Source organism: Lithobates pipiens, unplaced genomic scaffold, assembly GCF_037356315.1.
Source record: "Lithobates pipiens isolate NorthernLeopardFrog02 unplaced genomic scaffold, aLitPip1_a1.2 Scaffold_18, whole genome shotgun sequence".
Lineage (NCBI taxonomy): Eukaryota > Metazoa > Chordata > Amphibia > Anura > Ranidae > Lithobates > Lithobates pipiens.
This window is the reverse complement of record NW_027507758.1, coordinates 353,944,189-353,968,620: the sequence shown is the minus strand read 5'-3', so window position 1 is coordinate 353,968,620 and position 24,432 is coordinate 353,944,189. Positions and strand designations below refer to the sequence as shown.

The 24,432-nt window shown below is 44.7% G+C and overlaps 1 protein-coding gene across 1 annotated transcript in view; it reads left to right on the top strand.

The window, feature by feature from the left end:
* Positions 1-3,149, top strand: part of LOC143986717 (uncharacterized) — a 90,720-nt gene extending 87,571 nt beyond the window's left edge. The window contains exon 23 of the mRNA XM_077485121.1: positions 2,271-3,149. The gene's annotated coding sequence lies outside the window, so the exon portion shown is untranslated. The remainder of the gene's footprint in view (positions 1-2,270) is intronic.
* Positions 3,150-24,432: the final 21,283 nt, after the last annotated feature.

Below are 24,432 nucleotides of genomic sequence, written 5' to 3'. Positions count from 1 at the left end.
AATGACACCCCCAGATCAGTCCGCATATCGCAGTGCGATCTGCAAACTCGGACAGGAATCGGATCGCATGGTGTGAACACCCATGCGATCCGATTCTGCTGTGGACCAAAAAAAGGGTCCTGTGCGAGTTTGCGGCGGGTGCGATGCGAATTCAGCCATACTATCTGTATGGCTGAACTCGCATCGCACAGAGATCGGATGTGATTTGCACTGCAGTGCGGTGCGAATCACATCCGGGTCTCCCACCCACAGCGGTGTGAACCCAGCCTTAAACAGACACTGAGGGCAGTTCATCAAAATTGGAGCATCCAGAATCTGCAGCTGTACATGGGCAACCAATCATCTTCTATATTTAATATACAAAGGTTACCTGAACAAGATAAAAGCTGATTGATTACCATGCACAGCTGCTCTAGATTCTGGCTGCTTGATTTTTGACACATTCCCTCCACTGTATTTTTTCCTATGCAGGGCAAATTGACAGTGTCTCTGCAAAGGTTAAGTTGTCGATTGCTAAACAAGGATCTGAATGGGGGGGGGGGGGGGGGGGTGTCTCTTCAAATGACATCACTGCTCCCCCTTGTCACTGGTGATTTTAGTATTGGCTGCAATGGAGGAAAGAATGGAAAGGAGGAAGTGAGAGTAAGGCCAAATACACACTATCAGATTGTATGCTGATTTTTTCCTTCAGATTTACCAAAACCTTATAATATGAGTTCAAACCTTAGGAGTTTCAATGTGTATGCAATCAGGCAGGCCCTTGTACTACATGGTTTTGGTAAATCTGAAGGAAACAATCAGCAGAAAATCTGATAGTGTGTATGGGGCTTTAGTTAAGTATTTATAGGTTGAGGTGATCCCTTTGCAGAAACCCTGTCACTTTGCTCTTTATGGGCAAGGCAAGGAGACAGTGTCCCTTGAAGGAATACACAGCCAATAACAGAGCAAAAATACACTTGTTCTCTCCTGCTATCTGCATGATCCCTGTCAACACGTGCAGTAGAGCCTGATTAGCTTCTAGTACCACCCATAGCCACCGAAAGGAACAACACAACTACATTAAATAGTATTTTTATTTATTCTTGGATTTCATTTTTAATGCACTTTAGTCTCTCCTTTTCTTTTTAGTGTCGACTAGAACTTTAAATTCCCCTCACACAGCTACAGTAGTTTAACCACTTCCCACCCGGCCAATGCACATGTACGGCCGGGTGGGAGCCGTCTACTTCTGATAGGACGTTCAGAAACGTCCATCAGAAGGAGCGGGATCACGCGCGCGTGTGCCCGCGCAGCGGCGCGATCCCGATGTGCCCGTGTCACCCGACACGGCGCATCTCAGATCGACAGGAGGGCTCTCTGATTGGCCCTCCTGATCACATGACGGCCGTGTCCAATCACGGCCGTCATGTGATGTAAACAACAGCCGGTTGCTAGGCAATCGGCTCCTCCTCTCCTCACACAGAAGTCATCGCTGAGGAGAGGAGAGCAGATCGCTGCAGCCGGCTGATGATCAGTGAGTATGAGCTGTTTTTTACAGCTTTTTACTAACTGATCACCAGTCTAGTGTAATACACAACACACACACCACACAGTATAAACACAGTCCCCACATATGTCCCCAAAACATACATGTCCCCAAAACATACATGTCCCCAAAACATATATGTCCCCAAATAATAAAAACTCATGTCCCTAATAATAAAAACATGTCCCCCACATATGTCCCACTAAAATCACATGTTCCAATGATTATCTGCACACGTATATACGTGATCGCCTGCACACATATGTACATGATCATTTGCGTACATATGTCCTTGATCACACAAACCAATTATTATACACTTAACGGATTTTTTTTTACCAAAAACATGTAGCAAAATACATTTTGGCTTAAATTTATGACAACATTTGATTTTATTGGATTTCTTTTAAAATAGAAAAAAGAAAATATTGTTTTTTTTTAAAATTTCCGCTTTTTGCGCTTATATCGCAAAAAATAAAAAACCGAGTCATGAATAAATACCACTAAAATAAAGCTCTATTTGTGCAAACAAAATGATAAAAATTTCATTTGGGTACAGTGTAGCATGACCGCGCAATTGTCACTGAAATCGCTAGAGCGATGAAAGCTGAAAATTGGGCTGGGAAGGAAGGGGGCAAAAGTGCCCTGTATTGAAGTGGTTAAGTGATAATGAAACACAATAATGTATACCTGTTCAAAACACAGCTTGTGCTTCGGATTAATTATTTTCCTTTACTTTTTATAGAAGAAAGAAGAATGGAGTGTTTGACTCGTCGTAACCCTTTGAAACTGGAAGTGACATCTCATCAAGTAGATTTAGAGTATACTTTTCCCCTATGTATTGTCAAGGGCCCAGTAAATATGGCATTTAATAGTAATTTAAAAGATGAAGCTTAAAGCGTACGTTTACTTGAAAAAAAAATGCTTCTTTAAAGCATGTTATATGACACATTGGTTGTGCTGTGTCATTTGGACCCCTGCAACACCTAAAAAACCTGGCTGATCCTACCAGATTCTACCCTCCCCTATGTAAATTGACCACAGTAATCGTGGCTGCTGAGCCCTGAAACCGTGGTTAGTTTGCATGTCTCCGTCATCCACAGCCCTGATGATAGCCCTAATGAGGAGATAGCCCTGATGAGGAGAGGAGAGATGTGGCGTGGCATGTGACCACAGATCAGCGCTCACAGATAAGGTATATACGCCTTTTTTTAATACAACACAAACACAGGGGGACATAGCCTTAGGATAGACTGAGCAGATTATATGAAGTAAATAATGTAGATTAACAAACCTTTTAAGAAACGGGAAACTATAAGTCTGTAAATTAGCCGGTGGAAAGTGACAAGATAGCAGGTCTGATCAGTCTGTCATTGCATGGGAACCAAAGGACAGAGATAAACTGAGCACAAAAGAAAATGTCAACATGTGGGTAAAGAGCAAAGAGGCAGGAGCCCAGAATCACCTTGCTTTTGAGGATGAGGATGATAATGTAAAGATAATAACTAATTCTATATACTGTATTTCATTACTTCAAAACTTTTACACTTTCTTTGCCTATTTATGACATGTAATATGTTGATTATAACCTGCCTAAATAAACAAAAAATATTGGACATTGGAATGCTTCCCTGATTATTGTAATGCTTCATAAAAGCAGGAAACAGGATAAAGAGAATATTTTCAGAAGAACACTAACAAACACATTTCAGGGAATTAGGTGATACAGTATATGGTGGGGGTGGTTGGTTATCTGAGGGAGTCCTCAGTGCCTAGAGCTGTCTGCTCACAGCACCTTTTGGCTACAACTACATCACTTGATATCAGATTATCCTACGAATGGATGATTTCCCTTGAATACTAAGTCATTACATTAAAAAGCTAGAATTGCCACAGTCGGAGAGGTTCAGATTCCATCAAATCTCCCACTTCCTACATTCTATCTGGCTCGAAAAACCTTTTCCTCCTAATTTCACAGAGTATGAGACATGGTGTGGTCAAGGCCCGGAGCAGAGGGGAGGTATCTCTTGCATATACTCTTCACTGACGCAGCCCAAATCTAAGACATCAGTCATGACCAAATGGGAAGAGGATCTCCAGTTTAATTGGGACCTGGGGTCCTGGCACACGGCGATCTCGGTGGCCTACAAAGGAATACTAAACACGTCTTTAGTAGAAGCTAGTCTAAAAGTTATTCTACGCTGGTACTACACCCCGGCTAGGCTGGCCGGCATATACCCCTCTGCTGATCCGCTGTGCTTCAGGGGTTGTCACCTCAGGGGTACTCTGGCCCACGTGTGGTGGGAGTGTCCCCGGTTACGACCCTTTTGGATAAGAATTTTTAAAATTATCGACGGGATCGCTGGGTGCCGGGTCCCCCGGTCCCCTACCATTGCTCTTCTTAATGCTCCAATTATCAAGATCCCCAAGCATTCTATGAGTCTGATCAGATTTATTCTAATAGGAGCCAAGCTCACCATTGCAAAAGCTTGGAAACAGCCCTCAGTTTCGGTCAAGGCGGCTCAAAGGAAAGTCTCCTGGATCATGGCTCAAGAGAAAATGGCTAGCATTATATCTGATAAACGCACTAAATTTGACATTGTTTGGGAACCATGGGCTACGCTCATGGGCATCTCCTTAATCCACGCCCCATTGGAGCTATGATCACCTATTATTGCTTCTAGAGCATCAGAACTTGGGTAGATAGCACAGTCCTTTGGTTTAACTATGGACCATTCTACTTGATCCCCCTCCCCTTTATCTTTCCCCCTCTTTTCCTTATCTTCTCCCTTCTTTACTTCTCTTTGTGGTTATGTTTGGCTTGTATGGCCGACAGCTGACCTCAAATTTTTTTTCACATGTCCTTATTATGATGTCAGATATGATCCGTTTTGTGGGTTTAGGGGTGGGGGGATTGGCCTCCTACTTATGGGAGCCCTCTGGCTAGGTCCCTCACTTGGCACAGCATGATCCCGCGAGGGGTGCCGAGTGGCCCAGGGACCGCTAGGGTGTTTTCCTTATCCCAGGTCCTGGAATCTGTAGGGGACTTCTTTAGATTGTTTTCTTCCCTGAACAGTGCTCTACCTTTCTAGAGTACTGGTATACGTTAGGTTCCTGGACCTTAATAACCCTATGTTGGTTGGATCAGACTCTAAAAGACATAGCTTTCCTCTGTTCAAATGTTTGATTGTGCATGGTTTAAATGTTTTGTTAAATCATCTGCTGGCCGTGTGAGCCTATCTCTTGTTTCCTAAGCTGTATTCAAAAATAAAATATTTTGAAAGTGAATACTAAGTCATGTGGCTGGACCACAGGTCAGAGCTTGTCCAGTATGCAAATTAGCTGCTAGGCTGCCAGTGTGCTCTAAGTGCTATGGTGGGTTTTGTGATGGAAAAATGAGTATATCTGTCCATGGACACTGTTGACATGCTGGCATTTGTGTAAATGAGCTAGTCTTGGATGGCAGTAGCTACCAAGCCCCTGCTGCAGATGTTGTTGATTAATAAAAATGAGGGGGATTATGCAATCCTCCTTTTTTTGGGCTTCATCCAAAGCTGCTCCTTTCACAGTTGCCGGCCACAAACTAAATATCACATGCTACCACCATTTCCATGTCTGGTCTCTATGAATACACCCAGCCACTTGACATCCCACTATCTGCCACTGTGAACATTTCCTGACACTGTTATAAGCCTGCTACCATTACTGTCTAAAAATGGGTGCTTAGCTTCTGTTCTTTACAACAGCAACTTTAGTGTGACACCCCCAATGTTTTACTAGCTTTCACAGTTACAAATGCCATGAATTTGTTTAAAAAAGTCCCCAAGGTCAGGGCAGAGCCTACTGATATTCTCATGACCACCCAAAAGTCACCATTGGATTGCTGGTTAAGGTGATGCTGTGGTCTTATGCCCTGTACACACGGTCGGATTTTCAGATGGAAAAGGTCCGATTGGATTAGGTTGTCAGAAAATCCGATCGTGTATGGGCTTTATCAGACTTTTCTGTGTCGGAAATCTCGACGGAAAATCAACAAAATCCGATCAGACTTTTTCTAAATGTTTGTAGAGAATTCCGACGGACAAAGTGCCATGCATGCTCAGGTTAAATTACGAGACCAAAGCTATTGGCTACTAGCCTCTATGTAGTCCCATCGTAAGCAACAAACGTCACCTCGTTCCGAACAATCGGATTTTCCGTCAACTTTGTCCAACCATGTGTATGCAAGACAAGTTTGGCACAAAATCTGTCGGAAAAAATCCAATGGATTTTGTTGTCGGAATGTCCGACGGTGTGCACAAGGCATAAGGCTATAGGGGATATGCACCTGGAATGTGCATATGACTTTTAAAGTGGTGCACTGTTGTTTCCAGCACACTTTATTTGTGAGTGCAATTATTTTTGTTTGCTTTTTTAAATTCTATTCATATTTTTTTTTTCCTTTTCCAATAGGATACACTTCCATACAAAATATAAAAACAGTCACATAATTGTATACATATGAGTTTTCCCTCCCCCCATCCCCTTCCTTGAGTCACTGTTAGGCTTAATATATTACCAAAACAAACATTTTATGTATCTTTGACTCCAGGTGCCAGTCCCAGGTTTTCAATCCATACTTTCCAAATCCTTTCAAATCTAGCTACATATCCCCTCCTTATATAGGCTCATTTTTATTTTATTATTATTATGTTATTAAAGCGTAACTCTACTTTTGTGGAGAAAAAAACATCCCCCCCTTGGTGATCTATGTACATTGCAAGCATTATAACAAGCTTTGTTGCAGATTCCTACCTTTTGTTATTCTGAAGAAATCCATGTGTGTTTGTCTGTGCCTCTGTGCTCAGTGAGTCTAATGGGAGTGTTTTCATATTTATCAGTCAGCTGTGGCAGCTGCAGAGCACTAATGAGAAAATTTTTGTTGCAGAGGATGCCTGAAATCGGACCTGTATCTTAGGCAGGATTCTGGGAAAATTGGTGAGCCAATCACACAAGCAGGAAGTGATATTTCTGGGGAGTGGTCAGCACACATTCTGTGTACAGAACAACTCCATGTAGCCATATAGCTTTGCATTTATAAAAATTTACAGTGGCTGCAGATTGAAAAGGAAAGGTCATTTTTAATAACATTTAATTCCAATATGACTTGTATCGCAATTGTACATGCTATGTTATTTTTTTCTTTATTTGCTACTTTCTTTCCCCATGAAAGTGGAGTTACCCTTTAACCATTCTTGACCAATATAGTAGGAGGCCTAGGATTTATCCATTTAAAGGTAATCAATTTCCTAGCTTGGTAAAGACACCTCAACACTGCTATCCATGTAGATGCAGATCCCACACACTTTCCATGTACCCACATGGATAGCAGTGTTGAGGTGTCTTTACCAAATACTGTCTAACAAATACTGCAGCTGCTGACTTTTAAAATATGTACACTTACCTGTCTAGGGTGCCTGCGAAGTCGACCCGTCTCTCGGCTCCAGGTGCAAGCACCAGCATATTCAGTAAGGCTTCACAACCTGGTTCCCTACTGTGCATGCCCGAGTCGCGCTGCACGTCTTGACTGGTCCCTGATGTCTTCTGTGACCTGTGTGTCTCCCAGAAGCCAATATAGTCGCAGATTCTGTATTAGACAGGTATCTGCTCCCCCCTGAAAGGTTCCAAATGTGACACTGGAGGGGGGGGGGGACCAGATAAGTGGAAGTTCCATTTCTGATTGGAACTCTACCTTAACTCCCTCACATTTTTTGCAATACGGCACTGGGCTGCTTTAACTGATGATTGCGCAGAATAAAATTGATGTCCTTTTTCCCACGAGTAGAGCTTTCTTTTGGTGGTATTTGATCACCTCTGCAAATTTTATTTTTAGCGCTACAAACAAAAAAAGACAAACAATTTGGGGAAAAACAAAACAATTTTTTACTTTCTGCTATAAAACATTCTCAGTAAAAAAAAAAAATTCAAAAATCAAATTTCTACATAAATTTAAGTCAATTTGTATTCTGCTCCATATTTTTGGTAAAAAAAAATCCCCAAAAAGCATATATTGATTGGTTTGCGCAAAAGTTATAATGTCTACAATCTATGGGATAGATTTATTGACTTTTTTTTAATGCTTTCACTAGTAATGGCGGCGATCAGTGATTTTTAGCGGGACTGCGACATTGCTGCGGACAAATCTGACACTTTTTGAGGACCAGTGACACCAATACAGTGATCAGTGCTAAATAAAATGCACTGACACTGTATAAAGTACACTGGCAGGGAAGGGGTTAACATCAGGGGCAATCAAAGGGTTAACTGTGTTCCCTCTGAGTGTTTTCTCACTGTGTGGGGGACGGACGCACTCAAGGAAGAGAGCCATCTGTGTTCCTGATTAGCAGAAATCACAGATGTCTCTTTTCCTGTCTGACAGAACGACAATCTGCCTTGTTTATATAGGCAGACCGTGGTTCTGTCTCTCCAGCAAGCGATCGCAGGTGGCCATCGCACGGGAGTGCCCCAGAGCCCTTCATGAGAATCACATACAGGTATGTGAATTTGCGCTTAAAGGCCACCCTACCGCACTAAATCTGCATGGGACAGTCCTTAAGTGGTTAAGGAAGTGGCATCTACAAACTTTTTTTTTGTAAAGGGGCTTTACTCCGTTCTAACCTCACATCCTTAAAGAGGTTGTAATGGCAGAAGATTTTTTATCTTAATGCATTCTATGCATTAAGATAAAAACCCTTCTGTGTGCAGCAGCCTCAATCAGCCCCCTAATACTTACATGAGGTCCCTCTCTGTCCAGCAATGTTCACGAGTTTCTCAGTTGTTCAAGATTCTCTTCCCTGATTGGCTGAGACACAGCATTGGCACCATTGGCTGCCACTGCTGTCAATCATTGTCAGCTAGCCAATTAGGGGAGAGGGAGTGGGGCCTGAGTCTGGGCCAGGTCTGGGCTCCATGTCTGAATGAACACAGGGAGATGTGACTTGGCTTGAGTACCCCCATAGCAAGCCGCTTGCTGTGGGGGCACTGAACAGGAGGCAGTGGCCAGGATCACAGAAGAGGGACCCGAGAAGTGGAGAATCCAGGCTGCCCTGTGCAAATCCACTGCAACAAGTATAATATGTTTCTTACTTTTATAGGAAAAAAAAAACAAGACTTTACAATCACTTTAAACTGAGTTGTCAATTTGTGTCTTAACTGTAAGTACTGGTAAAAGTTCTATTTGAAAATCCAAACTCCTTTTTCAACTCCTGAAATGTTTTCAACACCCCAGATGAATTTAATTGCAACAGTTTGACCATTCCCCATGTTTCCAGTTATTAAAGTTCTCTAGCCCCTCAAGCTCAGGTATTTTTTTATTACCCCAGATGGGCGCATACTCTGTGAACCCTGAATACCGAAAAAATAACAGATGTACTGTAGAGCGTTGCACCTCCTTTTCCAATGAGTCTGCTTCTAATGCTTCAACCAAGGATGCATGAGACATACAGGCCAACAAGGCTCATCTGTTATAGCTAGGGGTGTCATTACCTACCTACCAGCCCCCCACCTGTTGAAGCTGGGCCACTCTTATCTCTTGGTAATTACAGTACCAGCAGACAAACTCTAGCTTGTCCTTTACTTAAAATCAAATTTCTAAAAAGGCCCTCTAGTTTCCTAAACCACACTCCAGAAATCCATATTGGTGAGCTGTTCAAATAAAATAGGCGTTGGGGTAACCACACTATTTTTTACTAAACTATAACAACCCACTACTGGCAAAGGAGGATGGCTTCATGTCTTACATTTTTCTTTAAATTCCTTTATTAACCAGTTGCCGACCGCCGCACGACGATGTACGTCGATAGCATGGCACGGGCAGGCATATTGGCGTACATGTACGTCCCTTGCCTCCCGCGGGTCGGGGGCCCGATCGGGCCCCCGCCCGGTGCCTGCGGCGGTCGGTATTCGTGCGGGAGCGATCCCGGACGAGGGGACGGCCATTCGTTCATGGCCACCCCCTCGCGATCGCTCCCGACGAATAGGAATCCCCCGTGACATCACTTCCTCTCCTGTAATGTAAACACAGGAGAGGAAGTGATGTATTCTCTCCTCCGTGTCGGTATTTTCCGTTCCGACACGGAGGAGAGCGGATCGGTGAGTTGCACCAACACTCTACACACACAGTAGAACATGCCAGGCACACTCACACCCCCCCTTTACCCCCCGATCACCCCCCCAATTACCCCTGCCCCCCAGTCACAGTGACACCAATGTCATTTTTTTTTTTTTTTTTTTTTTTTTTTGCATTGGTGTCATTTGTGACTGTAATAACTGTTAGGGCAGTTAGAGTTAGCCCCCTTTAGTTCTAATGTACCCCCCTAACCCCCCCAATAAAGGTTTAACCCCGTGATCACCCCCCGTCGCCAGTGTCACTAAGGCTGGGTTCACATTGCAGCGGTTTATGAGAACGAATGTGATTCGCACCGCACTGCAGTGCAAATCACATCCGATCTCTGTGCGATTCGAGTTCAGCCATTCGCCGCACCCGCCGCACCCGCCACACCCGCCGCACCCACCGCAAATTCGCACGGGACCCTTTTTTTGGCCCGCAGCAGAATCGGATCGCATGGGTGTTCACACCATGCGATCCGAGTTTGCAGATCGCACTGCGATATGCGAACTGATCTGGGGGTGTCAGTAACATTTCACTGACACTCCCAGCAGTTCGCATAGGGCAGTGTGAACTGCCGCCGGGAGGCATGCGATGCGGGAACCCGCCGCGGATTTGCGGCGTTTCCGCATCGCTCCAGTGTGAACCCAGCCTAATAAGCGATCATTTTTCTGATCGCCGTATTAGTGTCACAGGTGACGCTAGTTAGGCAGGTAGGTATTTAGGTTCGCCGCAGCTTTTTATAGCGCCAGGGACCCCCATATACTACCGCATAAAGCCCCCTGATTGCCCCCTAGTTAACCCTTTCACCAGTGATCACCATATAACTGTTACAGGTGACGCTGGTTGGTTAGTTATTTTTTATAGTTTCAGGGCACCCGCCATTTATTACCTAATAAAGGTTTAACCCCCTGATCACCCGGCGGGTGTCATTTGTGACTAATAACTGTTAGGGCAGTTAGGGTTAGCCCCCTTTAGTTCTAAGGTACCCCCCTAACCCCCCCAATAAAGGTTTAACCCCGTGATCACCCCCCGTCGCCAGTGTCACTAAGGCTGGGTTCACATTGCAGCGGTTTATGAGAACGGATGTGATTCGCACCGCACTGCAGTGCAAATCACATCCGATCTCTGTGCGATTCGAGTTCAGCCATTCGCCGCACCCGCCGCACCCGCCGCACCCGCCGCAAATTCGCACGGGACCCTTTTTTTGGCCCGCAGCAGAATCGGATCGCATGGGTGTTCACACCATGCGATCCGAGTTTGCAGATCGCACTGCGATATGCGAACTGATCTGGGGGTGTCAGTAACATTTCACTGACACTCCCAGCAGTTCGCATAGGGCAGTGTGAACTGCCGCCGGGAGGCATGCGATGCGGGAACCCGCCGCGCATTCGTGGCGTTCCCGCATCGCTCCAGTGTGAACCCAGCCTAATAAGCGATCGTTTTTCTGATCGCTGTATTAGTGTCACAGGTGACGCTAGTTAGGCAGGTAGGTATTTAGGTTCGCCGCAGCTTTTTATAGCGCCAGGGACCCCCATATACTACCGCATAAAGCCCCCTGATTGCCCCCTAGTTAACCCTTTCACCAGTGATCACCATATAACTGTTACAGGTGACGCTGGTTGGTTAGTTATTTTTTTATAGTTTCAGGGCACCCGCCATTTATTACCTAGTCTCACTAGTGTACCCCTAAATTTAGGGGTGTCTACTTTCCAAAATGGGGTCATTTGGGGGGGGTTTGTGCCATCTTGGCATTTTATGGCCTTCAAAACTGTAACGCCCTTAGAAAGCCTGAAGGCGGTGCTTGGTTTTCGGGGCCCCGTACGCGGCTAGGCTCCCAAAAAGTCCCACATATGTGGTATCCCCGTACTCAGGAGAAGCAGCAGAATTTATTTTGGGGTGTCATTTCACATATGCCCATGGCATGCGTGAGCAATATATCATTTAGTGACAACTTTGTGAAAAAAAAAAAAAAAAAAAAAAAGTTTGTAATTTTCCCGCAACTTGTGGCAAAATATAAAATATTCCATGGACTCAACATGCCTCTCAGCAAATAGCTTGGGGTGTCTACTTTCTAAAATGGGGTCATTTGTGGGGGTTTTGTGCCATCTTGGCATTTTATGGCCTTCAAAACTGTAATAGGTAGTGAGAAGTGAACTCAAAAATTTACGCCCTTAGAAAGCCTGAAGGCGGTGCTTGGTTTTCGGGGCCCCGTACGCGGCTAGGCTCCCAAAAAGTCCCACATATGTGGTATCCCCGTACTCAGGAGAAGCAGCAGAATTTATTTTGGGGTGTCATTTCACATATGCCCATGGCATGTGTGAGCAATATATCATTTAGTGACAACTTTGTGAAAAAAAAAAAAAAAAAAAAAAAGTTTGTAATTTTCCCGCAACTTGTGGCAAAATATAAAATATTCCATGAACTCAACATGCCTCTCAGCAAATAGCTTGGGGTGTCTACTTTCTAAAATGGGGTCATTTGTGGGGGTTTTGTGCCATCTTGGCATTTTATGGCCTTCAAAACTGTAATAGGTAGTGAGAAGTGAACTCAAAAATGTACGCCCTTAGAAAGCCTGAAGGCGGTGCTTGGTTTTCGGGGCCCCGTACGCGGCTAGGCTCCCAAAAAGTCCCACATATGTGGTATCCCCGTACTCAGGAGAAGCAGCAGAATTTATTTTGGGGTGTTATTTCACATACGCCCATAGCATGTGTGAGCAATATATCATTTAGTGACAACTTTGTGTAAAAAAAAAAAAAAATTTTTTTTTTTGTCATTATTCAATCGCTTGAGGCAAAAAAATAAAATATTCAATGGGCTCAACATGCCTCTTATCAATTTCCTTAGGGGGTCTACTTTCCAAAATGGGGTCATTTGGGGGGGTTTTGTACTGCCCTGCCATTTTAGCACCTCAAGAAATGAGATAGGCAGTCGTAAACTAAAAGCTGCGTAAATTGCAGAAAACGTACCTTAGTTTGTAGATGTGACAACTTTTGCGCAAACCAATAAATATACAATTATTGACTTTTTTTTTACCAAAGACATGTGGCTGAATACATTTTGGCCTAAATGTATGACTAAAATTGAGTTTATTGGATTTTTCTAATAACAAAAAGTAGAAAATATCATTTTTTTTCAAAATTTGCGGTCTTTTTACGTTTATATCGCAAAAAATAAAAATCGCAGAGGCAATCAAATACCATCAAAAGAAAGCTCTATTTGTGGGAAGAAAAGGACGCAAATTTTGTTTGGGTACAACATTGCATGACCGCGCAATTACCAGTTAAAGCAGCGCAGTGCCAAAGTGTAAAAAGACCTCTGGTCATTTACCAGCAAAATGGTCCGGTCTGAAAGTGGTTAAGGGCTCTTTTTGCTTTTAATAAAGAATTGTATTTATATGTGGGTAAAACCCTATGCAAGTTTTTCTTTTTTGAGTGGATGTATCGGGGAGAAAGCTTTGTTCTACTGTGACCGTTGGGATTGATGAAGGGTTGACCTGGTTGAGTGAACCCCAGACATCTGAAAATAGTGTATGAGACCCCTTAAAGGGGAATGCACATGGTGTCCTATTCTTACACAATAGGTCAATTTGTTTAAAGATTTTCTTAAAATATTATTTACATACTATAATCATAGAGCAAAATTTGTTGAGTGTCACTTTATATTTATTAAAACGAATAGACATGCAATTTATGTTCACTGTGCACAAGAGCAGCGGCTCTCTTGGCTCTCTCTCCTCACAGGGCAGATTGATAGCAGTGGGAGCAATTGGATCCTGCTGCTATCAATCAAATGCTATGATGAGGGAGCAGGGGGTGTGGCAAATGTACCCCTACCCCCTAGCAAGCAGCTTGTTGGGGGGGTACTGAGAAAGCAGGAGAAGCTAGGCACATCAGCAAGGGACACCAACAGAGGAGGATTGGGGCAGCAGGGGACCCCAGCAGAGGAGGATTGCACAAAACAGGTATTACATGCTTGCCATAAAAAAATAAAAATAAATACACTTTAAAAAAAAAAAATCTACATTAGCACATGTTCCTCAGGTCAGTGATTTTTTTTTACTTTTGCCGCTGCAGCCGTTCATCTCTCCCCTCTCACACGCTGTCTGTGTGAGGAGGGAGAGCGGCGCTGAGAGATGATCACATATGATTACATATGAGATCATCTCCCATTGGACACGCCGATTGCGCTGTAAACGGCCGCTGTGATTGGCCATTTACAGCGATCTGTGTTTGCCTGTCCCTGGGGGACACGGCGAACACAGAACTTCCACGATGCGCGCCCGCGGCGACGCGCATTGAGGAAGTAAACATTAGGACGTCCAGGGACGGCCTCCCAGACGAACGTGCCTGCCCTACGGCTGTCATTCGGCTATAGGGCGGGCGCGAGGTGGTTAAGGACTCAGCCGCTTGCTTTCTTTTTCTTCTTTAAGGGCTTTTCTTATCCAATTTTATTAAAAGAAAGATTCATTACAATTCCAGGCTTCAAAATCAGAGTTTTCCTCACCTGGGTATTCAGAATGTGTCTTCCATTAAAAAAATAAATAAAAAATTCAGCCCTTCTGGCTTACACTGGCCTTACTCTATAGATCTTTGACTGCCTCCCATGTACTGCAAAGTTGCATTCCACGTGCATTGCCATAATGGCATTGCTAACAACGATTAAGGTGTAATTAACAATTAGGCTACAGTCACATCTATGTGTTTCCAATCCACACAAAAAGCACTTTTGCCATGAGTTTTGAAAACGTCATGCTTGCATCACCATAATACCATGCTAACCACAATTGGGGTGTCATTACCAATTAGGCTTGTAGTGTAATGTACAGTGCCTTGAAAAAGTATTCATACCCCTTGAAATTTTACACGTTTTTTCATGTTACAACCAAAAACATAAATGTATTTTATTGGGATTTTATATGATAGACCAGCACTAAGTGGCACATAATTGTAAAGTGGAAGGAAAATGATAAATTGATATATATAGCTAAACAGCACTTACCTCACCACACCTATAAGTAAATTAACAAATCTGTGTGTGATTATTCTGTGTCTGAACAAATAACTTTATGTGAACCTTTCTGTGCTAATACAGTACATGAATAATTAAATAATAAATACAAATTGGATAAGGTAATCCTGGGAATGTTTGACTAATAAAATGAATAATACTATTAAATAAATTGATAAAGGTCTGCTTTTGATAACATCGCACTCAGACGACGAAATGTGTCAAGCCTGAATCCCTTATTCGTCACTTCTGGCACGGACGGTGGAACACATGCTGATCTGTAGAAAGCATTATCTCAAACAAGAGATTAAAGAAAATTGTTGGATGATGGACTTTCTAGTCACAATGATGACAATGTATTTAAAATTCAATAAAGTGTACTACAAAATAATATATACAGTTTACCAATGCTGAAAACATTAACTATTCATAATGCAACAATGTTGCCTAGAAAAATATATCACACCACCTATTAAGCCAATATTATCTTTTATTGCAAACATTTTTATTGCTTGCTTCAAAGATGAAAAAACAAAACAGAAAATAAAATTAAAACATATCGCCACGTGATAGTGTACATCATACTTTTGACATCTAAAGTATAGCAAATACAATATGTTGCACAGTCTTGATACAAGGCATATTTTCAGAACTTAGAAAGAATAGCACATAGAACTTATGCTTGGAGGTGTTAAATATCTAGAGCCCAACTGTTCCTTGCCGTTTTCCAATTTATTCCAACAGGATGTGTCTCTATGACTTCCAAGGCTCCCACTTTTTATCAAACAGGTGTATCCTAAACTGAAGAGTGTAAAATATCCTCTCCATAATCATTACCATACTGTATCTATTCTATTTTGAATAGAGGCTATGGGGACCAACGGAGACTTCCAATGAAGGGCAATGGCCCAAAGAGTGGATATGCAAATAGTATGGATGAGACATTCCTCTCTGTGGAGGATTCCTGGGATCCGTGCTCCAAGTAAACCCATCAGGATCGTGAGTAGGGATGAGCTAGGTGTTCGAGTCGAACATACGTTCGACTCGAACATCGGCTGTTCGCACGTTCAGCGAATACCGAACGTTATGGGCCATTCGTGCCAAATTCGTGTGACGCTCACGGCCCACAATGCACTGCGCCATCGCAGTGCATTGCTGGCTCATGATTGACCAAGCATGCACTGTGACCGCGCATGCTTGGCCAATCACAGCGCCGGCAGCAAGGAGAGCCATGATTGGGCACAGGCAGGATGCCTGTGGTCAATCATAGCTCAGGCTGTGTAGTACACGCCCAACACTATATAAGGGCGCCAGCGTGGCGGCCTTGTGTAGTGTGTTGGCGTCTGTAGGAGTTAGTGGGTGTTCTCTGTGTACCTTCAACGCAGTATACACCGTTCGCTATCAACCGATTTAGCATTCTTGCTCTTCTGTAATTGAGCTTTCAGCCATCTGCAGGAGTTTGTGGGTGTTGTCTGTGTGCCCTGAGCACAGTATACACCATTATCCACTGATTTAACATTCTTGCTCTTCTGTAATTGAGCTTTCAGTTAGCTGTAGGAGTTTGTGGGTGTTGTCTGTGTGCCCTGACCGCAGTATACACCATTATCCACCTATATAGCTAGCTATATTGCTCTTCGATAATTGAGCTTTCAGTCAGCTGTTGGAGTTTTTGGGTGTTGTCTGCGTGCCCTGACCGCAGTATACACCATTATCCACCTATATAGCTAGCTATATTGCTCTTCTGTAATTCAGCTTTTAGTCAGCTGTAGGAGTTTGTGGGTGTTGTCTGCGTGCCCTGACCGCAGTATACACCATTATCCACCTATATAGCTAGGTATATTGCTCTTCTGTAATTGAGCTTTCAGTCAGCTGTAGGAGTTTGTGGGTGTTGTCTGCGTGCCCTGACCGCAGTATACACCATTATCCACCTATATAGCTAGCTATATTGCTCTTCTGTAATTGAGCTTTCAGTCAGCTGTAGGAGTTTTTGGGTGTTGTTTGCGTCCCCTGACCGCAGTATACACCATTATCCACCTATATAGCTAGCTATATTGCTCTTCTGTAATTCAGCTTTTAGTCAGCTGTAGGAGTTTGTGGGTGTTGTCTGCATGCCCTGACCGCAGTATACACCATTATCCACCTATATAGCTAGCTTTATTGCTCTTCTGTAATTGAGCTTTCAGTCAGCTGTAGGAGTCTGTGGGTGTTGTCTGCGTGCCCTGACCGCAGTATACACCATTATCCACCTATATAGCTAGCTATATTGCTCTTCTGTAATTGAGCTTTCAGTCAGCTGTAGGAGTTTTTGGGTGTTGTTTGCGTGCCCTGACCGCAGTATACACCATTATCCACCTATATAGCTAGCTATATTGCTCTTCTGTAATTCAGCTTTTAGTCAGCTGTTGGAGTTTTTGGGTGTTGTCTGCGTGCCCTGACCGCAGTATACACCATTATCCACCTATATAGCTAGCTATATTGCTCTTCTGTAATTCAGCTTTTAGTCAGCTGTAGGAGTTTATGGGTGTTGTCTGCGTGCCCTGACCGCAGTATACACCATTATCCACCTATATAGCTAGCTATATTGCTCTTCTGTAATTCAGCTTTTAGTCAGCTGTAGGAGTTTGTGGGTGTTGTCTGCGTGCCCTGACCGCAGTATACACCATTATCCACCTAAATAGCTAGCTATATTGCTCTTCTGTAATTGAGCTTTCAGTCAGCTGTAGGAGTTTGTGGGTGTTGTCTGCGTGCCCTGACCGCAGTATACACCATTATCCACCTATATAGCTAGCTATATTGCTCTTCTGTAATTGAGCTTTCAGTCAGCTGTAGGAGTTTTTGGGTGTTGTTTGCGTGCCCTGACCGCAGTATACACCATTATCCACCTATATAGCTAGCTATATTGCTCTTCTGTAATTCAGCTTTTAGTCAGCTGTAGGAGTTTGTGGGTGTTGTCTGCATGCCCTGACCGCAGTATACACCATTATCCACCTATATAGCTAGCTATATTACTCTTCTATAATTGAGCTTTCAGTCAGCTGTAGGAGTTTGTGGGTGTTGTCTGCGTGCCCTGACCGCAGTATACACCATTATCCACCTATATAGCTAGCTATATTGCTCTTCTGTAATTGAGCTTTCAGTCAGCTGTAGGAGTTTGTGGGTGTTGTCTGCATGCCCTGACCGCAGTATACACCATTATCCACCTATATAGCTAGCTATATTGCTCTTCTGTAATTCAGCTTTTAGTCAGCTGTAGGAGTTTGTGGGTGTTGTCTGCGTGCCCTGACCGCAGTATACACCATTATCCACCTATATAGCTAGCTATATTGCTCTTCTGTAATTGAGCTTTCAGTCAGCTGTAGGAGTTTGTGGGTGTTGTCTGCATGCCCTGACCGCAGTATACACCATTATCCACCTATATAGCTAGCTATATTGCTCTTCTGTAATTCAGCTTTTAGTCAGCTGTAGGAGTTTGTGGGTGTTGTCTGCATGCCCTGACCGCAGTATACACCATTATCCACCTATATAGCTAGCTATATTACTCTTCTGTAATTGAGCTTTCAGTCAGCTGTAGGAGTTTGTGGGTGTTGTCTGCGTGCCCTGACCGCAGTATACACCATTATCCACCTATATAGCTAGCTATATTGCTCTTCTGTAATTGAGCTTTCAGTCAGCTGTAGGAGTTTGTGGGTGTTGTCTGCGTGCCCTGACCGCAGTATACACCATTATCCACCTATACAGCTAGCTATATTGCTCTTCTGTAATTCAGCTTTTAGTCAGCTGTAGGAGTTTGTGGGTGTTGTCTGCGTGCCCTGACCGCAGTATACACCATTATCCACCTATACAGCTAGCTATATTGCACTTCTGTAATTCAGCTTTCAGTCAGCTGTAGGAGTTTGTGGGTGCTGTCTGCGTGCCCTGACCGCAGTATACACCATTATCCACCTATATAGCTAGCTATATTACTCTTCTGTAATTAAGCTTTCAGTCAGCTGTAGGAGTTTGTGGGTGTTGTCTGCGTGCCCTGACTGCAGTATACACCATTATCCACCTATATAGCTAGCTATATTACTCTTCTGTAATTGAGCTTTCAGTCAGCTGTAGGAGTTTGTGGGTGTTGTCTGCGTGCCCTGACCGCAGTATACACCATTATCCACCTATATAGCTAGCTATATTGCTCTTCTGTAATTGAGCTTTCAGTCAGCTGTAGGAACGGATGTCGGAGAGCCCCGCGGCGCCTAGCCTTCTAGATCTCCAGAGGGACCTGCAGAACGTTGTGCTGGATATTAAACACACCCTGCAATCTGCCATTGCTGAATTGAAGACGGACATACATGCTATGAATCACCGCCTGGCAGCAGTAGAAGATACTTCCCAGTTACAGGCTGCAGCTATCAGGCAAGTACAAAGATCTTTTGATTTACAACTTCCCCACATATATGGGATCCACCGCCAAGTGGAAGATTTGGACAATAGGGGCCGCAGACACAACCTTAGACTGAGAGGGGTTCCGGAGAGTGTAGATGCAGCCGCCATGCCACAAACAGTTTGTGCCATTTTTAACAACCTGCTGGATCGGCCTGCTGACACCCCAATTGAGATGGAGCGTATCCACCGCGCGCTGAGACCCCCCCCCCCCGAGACTCCGAACCCCCTAGAGACATTATCTGCTGTATTGTTAACTTCCCTCTTAAGGAAGAAGTCCTCAGGAAGGCGAGAGAACGGGGACGTATTTTATTTAACGGCTCAGAAGTAAAACTTTTCCAGGATCTCTCACAAATAACTCTGCAGAGCAGGCGCACGCTGCGCCCCCTGCTGGACATACTGCGAACACGCAATATCCAGTATAGGTAGAAGTTCCCATTTTGTCTTTCAGCCACCTCCAGAGGGCGCACCGCATTGCTCAGGACCCCGGAGGACTTACCTATGTTTTGCGAACAGCTAGACATACCGTTGGTGGATATTCCGAAGTGGTGTGCCTTTTACTTTCCTACTGAGCCGTGGAAATCAGTGGCCCTCAACGCATCGCCTAAGAGCCAACGACCAAGCTCCAGACGCCGCAGATTGGACCCCACCTCCCCTGGAGACCGCCAATCCAGAAGAGACCTCTCATCACGCAGCGCAAACCTTGCGGACACCCCAAGACGAGATCGCCAGAATGACTAGCCCACCTTGACACTTTTTTTTTTCTCTTCTTCACGTTCCCGTCTGAGGACAACGGCAGTCTACCAGTTCCATCTCCACAGCCACCTGCTTCGGGTGCTGTCTCCTCTCCCCCCCCCCTTTCCCCCCCCACCTTTTTTTTTTCTTTCTTGGCATTTTATTTTTCTCTCCAACCTGCTCTAGGCACGAAGAGCCGATGACTCTCAATACCTTGCAAGGATGGCTTCTTTGGAAGACCCCTCTGACGCTCAACACCCTGTGAGGATGGCCTCTCTGGAAGACCCCTCTGAAGCAAGCACTCTAGACGTCCTCATCTACTTGGACCCAGGTACTGTCACTGTTCTGGCACCTGCCTGTTCACAGGCTAGAGCTTTATTATGGAAACCTATCCCCTTAACGGGTCTGTGCCACCATCCACTCTGCTCTCAGGACTGTTCCAGTAATGGTAATCATAGACCCCTCTACATGCATCCCTCCCTCCCCCCTTTTTTTTATTATTTTTTATTTTTTTATTTTTTTGGGACTGCATGGCTGTCGTGTTACTCTTCAGACGGCACAGCGCACCATTATGTTGCCACTTTGTTAGGTTATTTGTTCACGCTTTCTTTCTCTCCTCATATTTATGGGGCCTGAAACAGGCGTATATTATGTTGTTTATGCTTTGGGTATTTTGCTTATATATGTTTATTTTCATGCTGCAATTGAGTTTCAACACTGGTTATTTGCATGTGTTCCCTGCCGCATATCACATGCCCATAAGGCGGCCTCCCTCCAATTTTTTATACCTAGCAAGCCCTCGCCTCCAGTTTTGGAGGGCTGATCTTACACATAGCAGGTGGAAGTTAGGCCAAACATCCTACACTACGAGTTAGTCCCCATGCTAACGCTTATTAATGAGTACTGCCCTGTACAGTACGCACATTCCTCTGTCTTATCTGTTTGCTATACCCGTCCTCCTCGGTGCTGCTTCTCCTGACCCTCCCCAAGCTCACTGACCCCACACAGCTGGTCACATTGACCCGAGCTGACAACCCGGTTCTCCCCCATTAGGTGGATAGGCACGCCTACACCCACCTCCGGTATAAATCCCTGTCAGAAATCTACTTGGATTCCTGAGTACTTTCTCCCCTTTCCTTCTTTCCTCTCCCCCTCCTTACCCTCTTCTCCATCTCTGCCCTTACCCCCCCTTCCCTTTCCCCTCCCCACCCCATTTTTTGCTCCTCTCCCCCCCTTCTTAAGCGGGGCCCCTCCTCTTCCTATTCCCCCATTTTTTTTTTTTCTTTTTTGGGACATAAAGTCAATCCTCACTAGATATAAAAAACAAAAGAGAAAAAGGAAAAGAGAAGGGAAAGGAAATTTTTTTCCCTTTTTTTTTCTATATATAGTATAATTACTTTTCCTCACGATCCTAATCCCAGGACCTTACAGTCTAGCACAATGCAGGAAGTTTCGAACGCGCAGACACAGCTCTCACTGAAATGCCTCTCTCTCAACGTGAAAGGCTTGAACCTTCCGGAGAAGAGATCACAGGTTCTCTCGGCCTTGTCTAAACATAAAGCACACTTTATCATGTTACAGGAAACACACTTTCGCTCCGATGTGATCCCTAAACTGACGAACCATATGTACAAACGTGCGTTTCACTCCACCAATCCTGCCTCCAAGACTAAAGGGGTATCTATCCTTATTTCCAAACTTGCTGACTTCCAACTAACTGACACCTTGAGTGACCAGGATGGTAGATATATCTTTATCAAAGGCACATGCGCATCCAAGCCTGTTACGGTGGCTAATATTTACTGTCCGAATGAACACCAAGTGGCCTTCTTCAGGACAGCTTGTGATCTTTTGTCCTCATTTAAGGAGGGAATTCTAATCCTGGGGGGAGACTTCAATGTCCCACTTAATCCGGTCCTGGACTCCTCTACGGGAGCCTCTGCACTTCCCTACCGCACACTAAGACAGATTAAAATTCAACTACAGAATTTGACTCTCCACGACACTTGGCGCACACATGTTCCCGACGGACAAGGACTACACCTTTTATTCCCACCCACATCAGAAATATTCCAGAATAGATTACATATTTCTTTCCCAGACCGACCTCTCACTCCTCTCCCAAGCCACGATAGAACCAATGTTCCTTTCTGATCACCACCCCATAAAAATGACCCTTACCTTCCCCGACTCTAAAACTATATCCAAGACCTGGAGGCTGAACCCATCCCTTTTAAAAGACCCGGAAAATCTACAACACCTAAACGCCAAAATACGCCTATATTTTCAGGAAAATGCCTCCCCTGACGTTTCACCCATCTCACTCTGGGAAGCACATAAATGCGTATTGAGGGGGGAACTTATCTCCATGGCTGCAAAGGCTAAACGGCAACACCAAGAAAAGATCGCGTCCCTTATTAGCACAATCAAGAGACTTGAAACGGCACATAAGCAATCGACCCTGCAAGCCACACTGCAAGACCTCTTATACGCCCGCTCTTCTTTGATAGATGAATTGGGCAAACGCACTAGACGTAGATATATCCTTCAACATAGAGTGCTCTATGAACACGGCAATAAAAGTGGGCGGCTGTTGGCACCCACGATTCAAACAGCTAAAACCTCGTCCATACTCTCCACACTCTCAGAGACGACCAGGACTCACTCCTCTCTAAAAACGAAGACATAGCAGCGCACTTTGAAAAATTTTATTCTGCACTTTATAATCTACCAGAGGGCAACGTAGGGCCCCCTGACGCACCTGACCGACTTTCACAAATAAGAGACTTCTTATCCCAATATAGCCCCAACCCAATCACCCCGCAGCAAACCACGACCTTAGACCAACCATTTTCCACCGAGGAATTGTCCCTCGCCATAAAACAAATGAAGCCAGGCAAAAGCCCGGGTCCTTATGGCTTCCCCCTTACCTACTACAAAAGCTTCTCTGACATACTCTCTCCTCGACTGCTGACAACTCTGAACTCCCTCGCGAACCCCTCTACCCACGCGGGGCATATGCTAGGAGCTCATATAGCCGTCATCCCCAAAGAGGGTAAAGACCCTTCCCAGGTCTCTAACTACAGGCCCATTTCTCTACTGAACGTAGATATCAAGCTCTATGATCGCAAATAGACTCTCACCTCTTGTCCCTGGCCTCGTCTCCCCCGACCAGGTAGGTTTTGTTCCGGGGAGAGAGGCTAGGGACAATACTATCCGGACTTTAAATATCCAACACTGGCTTGCTACAAGCGAGACTGAGGGATTCCGTCTTTCACTTGACGCAGAGAAGGCGTTTGACAGGGTGGCCTGGGACTATATGTGGGAGGTTCTGAGGGCCATTGGCCTTCCCCCCCGTATGCTCGCATATATCAACGCTCTATATACAAATCCTTCCGCAAGGGTGAGAGCCAACGGCCTCCTGTCAAACGCCTTCCCCATTAGCAACGGCACTCGGCAAGGATGCCCACTATCCCCCCTGATATTTGTCCTAACATTAGAACCTCTTCTCAACAGAATACGTGCCAACACAGACATCCAAGGGATCTTTATTAACCGCAGGGAATACAAGGTTGCCGCATTCGCGGACGATATTTTATTGACACTCCAAACGCCTCGGACATCTCTACCTAACCTCTTAAAAGACATTAAGAGTTTTGGACTCTTATCCAACCTCAAAATCAATTATTCTAAATCCCACGCCCTCAATATTTCTCTATCCCCACATGACGTATCTCACTGCCAAGACTCCTTTCCCTTTCAGTGGAAGAGGGAAGCGATCACTTACCTTGGCATTCAACTCACCAAGGGAACGGCAGGCCTTTATGCCCACAATTACCTGACGGCTCTAGCCAGAATCCAAACAGACTTGAAGAATTGGGCAAACCTTAATGTATCATGGTTTGGCCGCTCTGCCTTAATAAAAATGATAATCCTTCCACGCATATTATATCTCCTACAGACAATACCAATCCATTTACCCCCGTCTTTTTTTCTGTCATAAAAAAAGCTATGCACACTGTTTATCTGGAGAGGCAATGCTCCCCGTATTAAATACACTCGCCTGACGCGCCCTAAGACCAAGGGTGGCATTGCCTTACCTGATTTATACCATTACTACCTAGCATGCCACCTGACGAGACTGATGGACTGGAAAGCTCATAGGAAAGGGAAGACCTGGGTGGCCCTGGAAAGCTCCTGCTCAGGTTACCCATTGCACACTCTTCCCTGGCTTTCACCAACGCACTGGTCTCACTCCGTCAAGACCCACCCGTTCATTCACACCTCCTTGCTGGCCTTCAAGAAAGCTGTGGCCTCCCACCATCTCTCCTCATATCTAGGCCCACTGACACCCCTGAGGGGGAACCCTGACTTCTCTCCCGGGGAGTCAATCACATTTCTTACACAGGAATGGCCACATGATGACGTCTTCGCACAGCAATTCTTTCACAAAGGACGACTTAGATCCTATGACGCACTTAAATCTATCTCACTCATGAAAGAGTTTCCCTTTTGGACCTATAGACAACTAATGCATTTCTTTACTTCCAAGAACCACACCGACGTTTGGACAAGACGACTCACCCCATTCGAA